The sequence below is a fragment of the Triturus cristatus genome, chromosome 2_2 (genome assembly GCF_964204655.1).
Source record: "Triturus cristatus chromosome 2_2, aTriCri1.1, whole genome shotgun sequence".
Taxonomy (NCBI): Eukaryota; Metazoa; Chordata; class Amphibia; order Caudata; family Salamandridae; genus Triturus; species Triturus cristatus.
This window is the reverse complement of record NC_140582.1, coordinates 409,744,049-409,756,456: the sequence shown is the minus strand read 5'-3', so window position 1 is coordinate 409,756,456 and position 12,408 is coordinate 409,744,049. Positions and strand designations below refer to the sequence as shown.

The following is a 12,408-nucleotide window of genomic DNA, read 5'->3' as shown; positions in this document are numbered from 1 at the left end:
GTCCCGCCTGATACTAGATACACAACAGATCAGCGCCTAAGAAACCGGATCTAAAATAAACCTAAGGGACCACAAGGGACCAGCCTTTTACCAAACACAACTCTAGAGGATAGCAGCCGGGATGTTAAAGTCCTCAAGAACATAATGTAAGACTGCACCCCCGGAACCAAATGGGCGGCAAGAAACTCTGTTCGAGGAGGATTATGCTTTTTGGGCATCCCTGCTTTCTCTATGTACCAGCATTGCTTTTCAAGAGCCTCAGTTCCTGGATTCCTGGCGAGAATCAGCCCTCCAACCAATACATAACAAGCATTGAAAATGCAATAGGTCTCGCCTTTGATTAAGTTAAAGCCATTTGCTTTGCTAATGGTATTGTATAGCAAAGCAAATGGCTTTAACTTAATGAAAGGCGAGACCTATTGAATTTTTAATCCTTGTTTAGGACTTGTGCCTTGGGTGAGAGAGGGGTAATTTAATTTTCTGTCTACTCCTGGGGCAAAGCTCATACTGATGAAAATGTGTCCCCACTAGACCCACCATCAAAATGGGCCCCACACCCTAAGCCGTGCCTCCCACGCTAAAACTCTACCACCTCCCAGCTGCAAAAATATACCTTTCGCCGATGGCAAGCAGTTCTACAGCCTGCGGGCCATGCTAGCAGGCGTCCTACCAGAAAACCTGCAACTGCATTTACGACGTGAAAATTGGAGCGCTCAAAGACGAGGTGATCTGCGCGTGATGGGCCTATTACCACCAGCGCTGTTACAGCCAGCACCCGAGTGGGACAGGTATGCTCAGACGTGAGACCCGTGCTCTCCATGCCACTGGAATCAAGCAATCCTGGCTGAAGAGGGGTGAAACCCCGAAACCGGTCCTAGGATGCTTGTTTCCAGTCCAGGGAGGACCTGGCTTGGCAGTTTGGGCTGGACTGTACCCATGAGGCACAGGGTCAAGACTGATTTGCATTTGGCTGGGTTCAAACTGGAATGGCATGGTAAGCAAAAAAACGATGGATTTAGGCCCAGATCTCTGTACTGGGGTGAATGTATGACATTGTTCTGCATTCTGTCCATCAATTGTTGTTTTTGCATTTCTCTACATTACCAGCATTGATTTTCAAGAGCCTCAGTTCCTGGATTCCTAGCGAGAATCAGCCCTCCAACCAATACAAAACAAGCATTGAAAATGCAATAGGTCTCGCCTTTGATTAAGTTAAAGCCATTTGCTTTGCTAATGGTATTGTATAGCAAAGCAAATGGCTTTAACTTAATGAAAGGCGAGACCTATTGAATTTTTAATCCTTGTTTAGGACTTGTGCCTTGGGTGAGAGAGAGGTAATTTAATTTTCTGGCTACTCCTGGGGCAAAGCTCATACTGATGAAAATGTGTCCCCACTAGACCCACCATCAAAATGGGCCCCACACCCTAAGCCGTGCCTCCCACGTTAAAACCCTACCACCTCCCAGCTGCAAAAATATGCCCTTCGCCGATGGCAAGCAGTTCTACAGCCTGCGGGCCATGCTAGCAGGCGTCCTACCAGAAAACCTGCAACTGCATTTACGACGTGAAAATTGGAGCGCTCAAAGACGAGGTGATCTGCGCGTGATGGGCCTATTACCACCAGCGCTGTTACAGCCAGCACCCGCCACAGAGGAGCGTAGCGCCCAGAGCAGCCCGGGCTCTGGAATGTCACAAGCCGCAGCGCTGGCGCCCCTCCCTGCGCTTGACAGCGCCATTGCTGATTCCCGGCGCTTGACAGCGCCATTGCTGTTTCCAGGCGCTTGACAGCGCCATTACTGTTTCCAGGCGCTTGACAGCGCCATTGCTGTTTCCAGGTGCTTGACAGCGGCAGCAGTAATTTAGCACACTAAATGACGCAGTATCTTATACATGTTTTTGACGGGTAAGTCTAATGTGGTAAAAATAATTTTTATGATGTTTGAGTCACCAGCTCCAGAGCGGTGCAGTCTTAGACACCGTGGCACCCCAGCGCCAGTGAAAACCGGGAAAGCGAACACAGGGATGGCCTGTCAGTAACAGATCGGCTCTACAGGAGAGACACTGGAATCATTCTGACAGGTCAGGGTTAAGGAAAGATGCGAGGGCTCGGCTGGAGTGCGCACCAAGGCTGACAACACTACACACAGCCGGGCACACACTATCCTTTGTCAGATTAAATTCTCTAGTTTTTGGGAAAAGGCCCGGTTTGTAGTTTTTCTTTGGAAATAAAGGTGAGCACCTACCTCTGAATGCGTTGTTGCTGGGGGGCCTGGAATTAAATTGATGTACCAGGGCCCAGCACTGAAAATGAGTCGATGGAACCGGGGGGCTGTGTATTATTGTTCGACAGTACACAGTGGCGTTGGAAGAAGGGGTGCTGCAGCCCACTCATAAATCCTTGTAGTTCAGATAGAGAATTATCAATGGACATCCCTTTATTTATTAGTCCTGAGGCATTTACTGTGTGCTGAAGTTCAAACCGCCTCGTGACAGGCACCTTTGAGTGCTGCTAATTCTTTAAACACAGAAAGCTGTGTCTACTATTCGGGTCTCTGACCGCTTTTTTAAGGATATTTTGTTATTTTAACTAGTGACATTCTTAATGGGATATAGGGGAACAGAGTCAGAGCACTTCAGAGGCTTTGTAACAGATACAAAAAGACGTGCGTGTGCGTTACAAAGTAAAGTACAGCTAGCTTAACCCCTTCAGCGTGGTGCGGATTTCCGCGCCACGCTGAAGGTTCTGTACCCGTGCGGGGCCATGACGGAACGGTTCCGTCATAAGCACAGCCCAACCGATGTGCATGACGGAACCGTTCCGTCAAGCGCGTCGAAGGGGTTAAAAGCTATATCAGCTACTTTGAAAGTACAATAAAGGCACTAAGGCTCTGTAAGGTCCAAGGAAGCCTTCTCCATCCTGTTTCCGTGAGGAGAGAATCCTTTGTCGTGCAGGCCTCTAAGTGTTGTAGAAACGTCTCAGTCCGAAGCGCCCTGAAGCCGTGTTTGAGACTATGCAAAGCATCACACTTGATGACTTACTCAAGGCTAAATTATGCAAGCATGTTTGGGACTATGTAATCATCTTTTGTGAAAGTAAAGATATTTGTTTCCACTGCATAACGATAAGATAAAAGCAGGCGGCGGGCGCCATTGGTGACAGTGCGCACTATTGTTAGTGAAAGCGGGTGCCATTGGTGACAGTGCGCGCCTGTGTTGAGTTAAAAGCGGGCGGCGCGCTACTGGTCACAGTGAAAGCGGGCGCCATTGTTGACGGTGCTCACCCGTATTGAGATAAAAAAGGGCGGCAGGCGCCATTGGTGTCGGGCGCTCTAGTGTTACATTGAAATTGGGTGCCATTGGTCACTGTGCACGGTGCGGTGATTGGGTAGTGAATTTGGAAAGAGCACAAGTGCCTCGATAAGACCAGACCCAAATCAGTGATTCTGATTACAAACGAGCGCGAACTACTACGTATTACCTGCCGTGGCGACGAACCTCGTAATAGTCTGTTCACCCTGTGATGATACTACAAGCGAGAAGGGGTGTGGTGATCGTGTCTACCAATTGACGTTCCGCCTTCTGGACTGTCTCCCGGAAGAAATGGTATTGCTACATATCTATCAATCCATCATCACCAGGAGCAACTGATTCTCTGGCACAATCTTTTTGTTACTGTTGTACTCTCAGTCTCATTAAAGCTTTAAAAGATTGAATGCATACCTATGAACCTACCAGCATCTGAAGACTGTAGCCTCCTTTCAAAAACGTTCACTTTTCAAACAAGCAAAACAAGCTTCGATCTCTTGTCTTTATGGGGCCATGTGTTTCTAATTAGAAACACATGGCCCCATAAAGATAAGAAAGTGCTTTGCGACCGACACAAAGCAGGCAAGCCAGTCCGAGTGGGCCGGCACAAAAAGCGAAAGTGAGGCAACCCAAACACCTAATTTCCAATGGCAGGCCACCGTTTAACATAAACCGTGATGCCGTCCAATGGAAATAAGGGGCGGGCTTCAAGCCCTTTTCTCAAACTCCTCATTTACAATAAATCTCGCAAAGCGAGTTGCGCATGTGTGCAGCAACGCTAGGTGAGACCTAAAAAGGGGGAAAACACCGGCCCAAACAACTACAGAATGAGTGCATTGTTCGACATTGACGCAAAGGCATTCGCTAACGCATTACTTCAAGATATGTAAAACTGAATCAGAGAAGAGGGCATCCAGCCATTTTACCAATCTAGATTCAGGGAAGGTGTCTCTCCCACCAGCAACATCATGGCACTAGCATAATTGGTGTAACAGGCAAACCAGCTAAACAATCCCGCACTCTATGCCTGCTTCTTTGATTACAACACTACATTGAAAGGTGTGGATCGACACATTCTCTGGAATAAATTGCATAGCTGGGGAATACCAAGAAAAACTGCTAAGTGCATTTATTGCACTCTATCCTCAAACTTGAATGAGAATCAAGCTCACACAAGATACGGCCACCAGCAAAGGTTACACCGTCCACGGATACCTCCTTGCACCTATGCTTTTCAAACTGTATACTTACTGCGGACCTTGGTCAATCTCTAAAAGCAGCAAATCTGCTAGTTCCCAAAACCTGTCGGATGCACCTATTTTTAATGCAGTACGCAGATGACATGATCCTAATGGACCACACTAAGGTGGGAATGCAGGACGTCCCGGACACTCTAAATAAAGATAATATTAAGAACAAGCTGGTGGCAAACTGTACTAAGACACAAGTGGTCATGTTTGAGGAATACTCTAAAAAGATCAAGCAGCAATGGAGACCTGGAAACCTGACAATAAGTAGAGTTCCTAAGTACAACTTCCTGGGCGTATGGTTTACAGCATTGGAAAGCCAAAATTTCACATTACCCAAATGGAAGAAAAGGGAAAGGCAGATATTTTGTAAACTCCATACAAATCTGCATAGCTTGTCTACTGAAGCAATGCGGAGGGTAGTAGGAGCTCCTACCAACCATCTGTTAGGGTCAACTTGCTTTACCCGGGGCCCCAGTGATTAGTATGGAGAAGGTGCAATGCCGAGCCTACAAGCGTATCTTTAGAGTACATTCATACTCCCGAAACTCCTTAAAGCGGTTGGAGTTTGAGTTGAATAAACAATCTTTGGAGAACATGTCCACCATTGTCAAGTACTATCACAGGGCACTCACTCCAGCCCCAAACACAATGATTGAAGTTCTGAAAGGTTTATTCCCAGCAGGAAAGAATCCGTGGACAGACTGTTTGACTGAAGCATGCCCAAAACTGAATTTGGCTAGTGAAAATTAGGCACACATCCCGGTTCACCCTCTGCTATGAAAAAACAAATAAGGCTTCTGTCAAGGCAGGAAGACTTCAAAACCATAGAAGAATCGTAACGCAACATCACACGCATATGAAATCTGTACTGGGAAACCCTCTTGCAGCCATACCTGAACAGTGTCTTATAGAAGACTACGCTCAAGCGTATCCTCTATGCAAGACTCATGGCACTCCCAATTAAAGAACTAAATGGAAGCTGGAAGTCACTCGGCCATGCTGGTTCATGCAGACTATGTCACACAAGAGAGGAAGCATTAGAGCACCTAATATGCATTCGTCCGGCTCGAATTTCTGGAACATATTAGATGTTGGGGATTATTGGCGAATAGCTATTCACTATAATTCATAGCTCTTCAAGGCAATTTACTAAATTTTTACTTAAAGCAAGACTTACTTGTCTGGCCTTTTGATAAGGAAGGATGAATCTTCTAACTTTAGTTGTTACTTCAATAGTAACCCTCTACGAGGAGCTGACCCGCTGTAATTAATTAAGAATAGATTAGCGCGAGTTCTAAAAAATATACTGTTAACTAACATTACATTTCTTTGATAATACAGAGTGCTTACTTACTGGGTGTCAGTCGTCTGGTCTACAATTCAATTGCTTCCGTGTGTTGGTAGCTGACTAAATCCCGCTATAAAACCCGGAAGTGGACAATCCCTATAAAGGCGAGGCTGCGTGCGCATCGCAAGTAAAAAGACGGCGAAAACGGTGGCCATCTTGTCATAGAAAGAAAGACTTAGTGGTCCTGTAAAATATCACGCGATGTGCTATCATGTGGCACATACTTAAACTGTTTACTGTGAAGGTTTTTAATTTTTTACAAGACTACGTTTAGTGCGAATACTGCAATATACGATATGGTATTGAATTTAACTTAATTTTGATAGACATATTGGGCACCACCTTATTTAATTACAGTTATCCAATTTGCTATCAAGGACTAATGCATGGACATACTCTGCTATGTAACCATGAAAGGGACATTCCCTATATTTGTGAAGCTGTTACTTATCACAAATAACGAGACGGCAAGAGTGTCGGCCATCTTTAAATGGTAATACTGCCTATCATAGCCCTGTAAGATTTCTATTACCATTCTTGTACAGGTAAACATGATGACTTAGTGTATAACCATATTAGAAGCAACAGCCATTTCAAAGTACCGGATGGATTCATTACGATCTATTCTTTCATAGACTAACATTAATTCATATGTATTCATCTACAACTATAAATCATATAACACATCACAACTCTGTAACAATCATCTATACAGTGACGTTTTTAATTTCATACAACAACCTTATTGTCATATACAGTATTCCTGTCTAAAAGCTATTTGAATATCTACAATCATTGTTATTCCTGGTATTCCAAACATTTAGAAAGAACATTCCATAAATTTAAATAAACATTTTGAAAAAAACATTTGGAAAAACATTCTACTGAGGGGACACCTTGCACAGTATTTTATCATACCAATATCATTGTGTCTACATATTATATATAAAAGAAGAGAAGAACCACAGTTACACCCAGGGTCTGGCCCGGGGAGGGAACTAGAGGCGTTAGGGCACTAGAAATCGGTCAGCCTCCAACCAAAGCTATGAACCACAGAAAGGACCGTTTCTAGTTGTATATAAGAGATGCCCAAACTAGTGGGGGCAAATCACAAAAATTGACGGACTGGCATCACACACCACCAGATGTCATGCTTCATCATCTCGCCCTCTAAAAACCGCGTTTGATAGAGGGCGGGCATACACCTGGAGACAGGGATGCACTTCTAAACTAAGTGGGGGCCCAAACAAAAAAAGGAGTGAGTGAATTTAAAAACCATCATAGTATACCTGAACGATTTTTTATTCAATGGGGTTACTATGTGGGATTAAAATATATAAGTGCGGTGAGTGGGGACCTTATCATCCCGTCGCCGCTGTGAATTAGTGATTGTTAAGAGGGGGTCAACATGTTTCTGCCTGTATTGTCCACTTGGGTACGTGGCATTCGTCAGGACCTTAGACATTGGGCTCCAATCTTACCACTGGGGGCGTAGGCCTATAGCCAGCTGCCACCTGTTTAGAGAAACCTGTAAGAGAGAGAGGGGGTGAGGTAATCATATAGTACTCAAAATGGTTGTCATTCGGTAGAACTTGATGTGTCACAGTCACGCTCCATACTTACTGCTCTCTCCTAAAGTGAAAAAGGTGAAAAAATATATATGAGTGTCAGGCATCTGTGTTCACTCTGACATTCATGTGAATAAAATGGAAGTCTTACCCTATTGGAAAAACCTATTTGCCCCATGGGAGGGGTAGGGGGGAAGTCCCTGTAGCCACATTCTGGTGGGAGACGGTAAAAGATGAAGACAAAAGGGTTAAAAACCAGACAGGTTAAGAATGGTATATCAAGGATACTTAGTTAGTTAGCAGAAAAAACCGCCAGGGCGTGCTTGATCGACTATAGTATCAACCTGTTGGAAGAAGACATCAAAACACAGACTTACAGTTCAAGGTGTACTCCCCGCTAGAAAACCTAGCGCTGCATGCGTCCAGCCTCCTCCCCGGTGACAGTAAGTGTTGTGCGCAGCAAGCTTCTATACTATTCGGGTGTGGGAATAATTGCGTGCAATATGGGTTACAGGTGAGCGTGGCGCACAGTGATGATGCCACGTTTCCTGTGTCCTAAAAGGAGCATGCAGAAAGGACTGCACGTTGCCTGTTTGTTGCCTGACCCTCCTGGGGGTGTGTCACCACCTGGCGCTGCTCTATGACACGCCGCTTCCTGTGTCCAGTCTTTACTTTAGATTATTGCCTGGAGTAGGGCGGATCATAGGGAAGGACCGGCTGTGGTCCAATGAAAACGTTCGCTTTGTGTGGCTAATCAGTCCGCCTACCATAGTCTATGGAGAAACAAGGGAGAGATTAAAAATGTAAACGAGCTTTAACAGAAATGTGGGAAACATGAGCCCTGCTCATGACTGATATTTCATGTCAAGAGCTGTTTATTAAGCATTTGCACAAATGAAAGAAGGCAAACCCAGATCATATACAGTCACGGTCAGGGTGAGGGTGTGGTTAAACCCACAATGTACAAGTCGGTTTTCACAGCTACCGCATGATTGCGGATCAAGATAGTTTTAGAGAGTAAGGAAAACTACGCCTGGCTCTGTTCTGGTGTATTACTGTATCTATTGTTAGTGTTTCTTTTGTCATTTTTTTGAGAATGTTAGATTGTATGTTTTGGTGAGCGTGAGAGAAGTTACTTCATTTGTAGCCATGGGATGTCATCGTTCAATCCGTTTTTCCATGTCCCAAGGCGAAACACCCAGCGCTGTTCTCTAACATGTAGTACATGTGAGGGGCAGCCATTGCGTTTCTGTACTACTTCTAGTACTGTCCATCTTAGATCTTTGTCAGAGTGTTCTTTCTCAAGGAAGTGTTTTGTTAATTTGGTGTTGTCTTTCTTCCTTCTGATAGTGCTCCGGTGCTCATTAATTCTGGTCTTTACACGCCTAGTAGTCATGCCAACATACATGAGTTGACAAGGGCATTTGAGTAGATACACTACATTAATTTTTGTGATTTGCCCCCACTAGTTTGGGCATCTCTTATATACAACTAGAAACGGTCCTTTCTGTGGTTCATACAGATTATATATACCATTCCTCCCAGTCCATGACAGAGCCCCGTCTGATACATGGGAGACGGTGTATGGTGTAGTAATCAGTGTAGACTTATAAATCTCCGCCACTCCTCAAGACTGTTTAGGCCATCACGGATAGATCCACATTTATCTATCCACTTACATTCCAGTGCTTGTAAAATCAGTGAGATGTCACCTCCTCTGGGTGGCAATTTCGCCTTCTCTACCACCTGCCAACGCACATCGTTGGCAGAATGGCCTTTTTCAATGTAATGATCCACCAAGGGGGCATTGATCGCTTGACAACTAATTCGGCTCCTGTGTTGGCCGATCCGTGCTTTTACCGGTTGTGTAGTCTGCCCTATGTAATCAAATCACATGGGCACCAAACACACTAGATAACATTGGTTGTAGCACAATTGGTCAGATCATATAGTTTCACATTAACATTTCCATGTTTGAAAAATTTAGTTTCCTTAGTAAAATTACAGGCTACACAATTACCACATTTGTAATGCCCTGTTGGTGCTGGTAATGACCATAGATCTTGTACGGTTCTGTTGTTTTGATACATACTCGTATCTGAATGGACCAGATGATCTCTGATGTTTTTACCTTTTTTAAAGGAAAACATAGGCATTTCGCGACGGGAATCAAGAGTATTTAATGTGGACCAATGTTTTTTAATTGTCTTCTGTACTTGTGTACTCAATGGACTGAAGGTGGTGACACACACTGCTTTTTTCATGGTTTCTCTGGTGGTTCTGCCTGTGTTAAGGAACGCATGGAAAATTATTGCGTGGTTGTGTCATTCAACCTTTCGGTGCAGTAGAGTCATTTTTTGTTCCCTACAGGTCTGCGAGTTTAAAATACTGGCTATAACTGAGTGTGCTTGCATTTAAATGAGCCGGACTCATTCGAAATGATTTAGGACTCAAGGCGTTATATCATCTCTTATCTAAAAAAACGGCCTGTCACTGGGAGCATTCAAAAATGATTTTAACTATGGCGGAACTAATACTCACTATAAAAAAAAATATATTTTCAAAGATCAATGGTATAAACAAACCCAAGGCGTCGCTATGGGTTGTAAATTCTCACCGGCTTATGCAAATATTTTTGTGGGTTGGTTAGAAGAAGTTATGATTTGGGGTACTTATGCAAGTCAATGGAACGAATATATCCTTTATTGGGGGAGATTCATAATGACTGCCTCATGATTTGGACTGGGACAGAACAATCATTGAGTGACTTTATAGAGTATCTTAATGCTAATGATATGAGCATTAGGTTCACCACACATTCTAGCACAAACAGTATAACATTTCTTTTTGTGGAATTATTCATTAGAGATGGGTTAATCCAGAGTAGAATGTATCGTAAACCTACTGCCTGCAATTCATTACTACATGCCAAAAGTGCACACCCTCGGAGTCAGATTAAGGCAATCCCCTATGGGGAGATGTTGAGAGCTAGACTTAACTGTAGTGATGACACACGTTCCTTAACTTGTCTAACTGATATGGAAAAACGTTTTATTCAGAGAGGCTTTTCACCTCTCGTTAAGAAAGCAAAAGAAAGGGCTGTTAAGGTCAAGAGTACTACTGCTCTGAAATCAAGAACTATTGATCGCCAATCTTTGACACATATTAGACTAATTACGGATTTTACTTATGTGAATGCTACATTACGTAAGAGCCTTGATAAGCATTGGCATATCTTAAAAGCAGATAAAACCTTACAAGAATTTGTGACAGATAAACCACTGATTACTTTTAGGAAAGGGAGAACACTAGGGACTTTACTGAGCCCTAGCTATCCTAATGTAATGAAGCATGAGACATGGCTAACACAAGCATCTATAGGTTTTTTCAAATGTGGTCACTGTGGGATGTGTAGGTTTGCTGAACATAAGATCAAACAATTCAAAGACTGTACAGGTAGGATGTATAATATCAGGTCAAACATTAATTGTAATACGAAATATGTCATTTATATTATTGAATGCAAATGTACAAAGATATATATGTGGGAAGTACTATTGGGGCTTTGAAAGAGCGAGTAGCAGAACACATGCGAGCGATTAAGAACAATGATCACAGATATCCCATTGCGGAGCATGTTCAATCATGTAGTGCACAGAACTCTGTTAAAACCTTCAGATTTTTTGGTATAGAACATATTGGGCTAGACCCGCGTGGGGGAAATAGGGAATTGAGATTTCGGCGGCATGAGGCACGGTGGATTATGCGCTTACGGGCGGTGGAGGAGGGACTTAATTATGATCAGGAACTGCAATGTTTCCTTGGTGATTGAAGACTTTAAGTCCTCTGCCTGTATTCTTACTTCTACTCCTATCCCCTACCTTAGCGCTACACTTTTGATGCTTTTAGTGTTGTTTGGCTTTAGTGTTCATGGGATGCATCTTGTTGCCCCCATCTCACCATTACTATATTTTAAGCATATATACATGCAATTGCAGCACAATATACTGCAATATTAGATACTATTAACACAACAAACTCTTCGTTTTGGGTACTCGTTTTTTGAATTTTATTGGCATTTAGTTGCCATTTATAATCGATTTTCTACAGTGGCATATGTTATAATACATTAATTTGGTTAGTATAATCATAGCCTATTGATACGGAATTGTGTGGAATTTATCACGCGAATACGGCGTGATTTGCACTATATTATTGTGCTTAATATACTGCTTCAAAATGGCGGGACTGTTTTCTTGGTGTTCTTAGTCACCTTTACGCTTTCTATTGTTATTCATTTAAACCCACTCAGACACGGAAATGGGTTTGACCGTATCCGGAAGAATAAGTGAGGCGATAGACTCACTGAGGTAAGCGTGCGTTTGAGGGCTATTTATATATAAGACCTAAAGATTTACTGCCGTTATACGTGGTCGGATATGTTATACATTCCTTTTTTTTTTTTTTTTTTTACACAGACATCCTGTACTACAGGGATTCCGTTGGATTAGAAGCAATATATTTAAGATGACACTTGGAGACTGATTGTAATGGACTATAATATCAGACACTAATGTACGGACTATTTGGGTGAGCGGAATCGAGCTTTCTTTTACTTTTTATTTTTCGCTGGTACTACAAATCGGTGATATCAATGCAGATTATTAACTCAATAAACAATATGTTATGTTACAGGCTGACATATCGGTTGCCAAATATCTACAATTTTAGAATGATCGGTTGGAATACAATTCGATGTTAAACATTAATGACATTTGCGGACTTTGTATGTGGATCAATTGTATATAAAGGCTTACTTTCTCGGAATTTGAGGATAAATTAGGAGGTAAGCGGTAGTGAATCAACACAGATTATGGTGTTGATATTGACAGTTTGCAGAGATGCTGTTGCCTCATGCCATTGGTATCTTAATTTC

At 43.0% G+C, this 12,408-nt stretch overlaps 1 protein-coding gene across 5 annotated transcripts in view; it reads left to right on the top strand.

Annotated features, from left to right (window-relative positions):
• The window catches only part of JADE1 (jade family PHD finger 1), a 202,949-nt gene that overhangs the window by 57,533 nt on the left and 133,008 nt on the right, over window positions 1–12,408 (top strand). For 2 of the 5 annotated variants that reach the window (XM_085641495.1, XM_085641494.1), the window contains exon 2: window positions 11,951–12,062. The exons of the other annotated variants lie outside the window; for them this stretch is intronic. The gene's annotated coding sequence lies outside the window, so the exon portion shown is untranslated. The remainder of the gene's footprint in view (window positions 1–11,950; window positions 12,063–12,408) is intronic. 5 annotated transcript variants of the gene reach the window in all.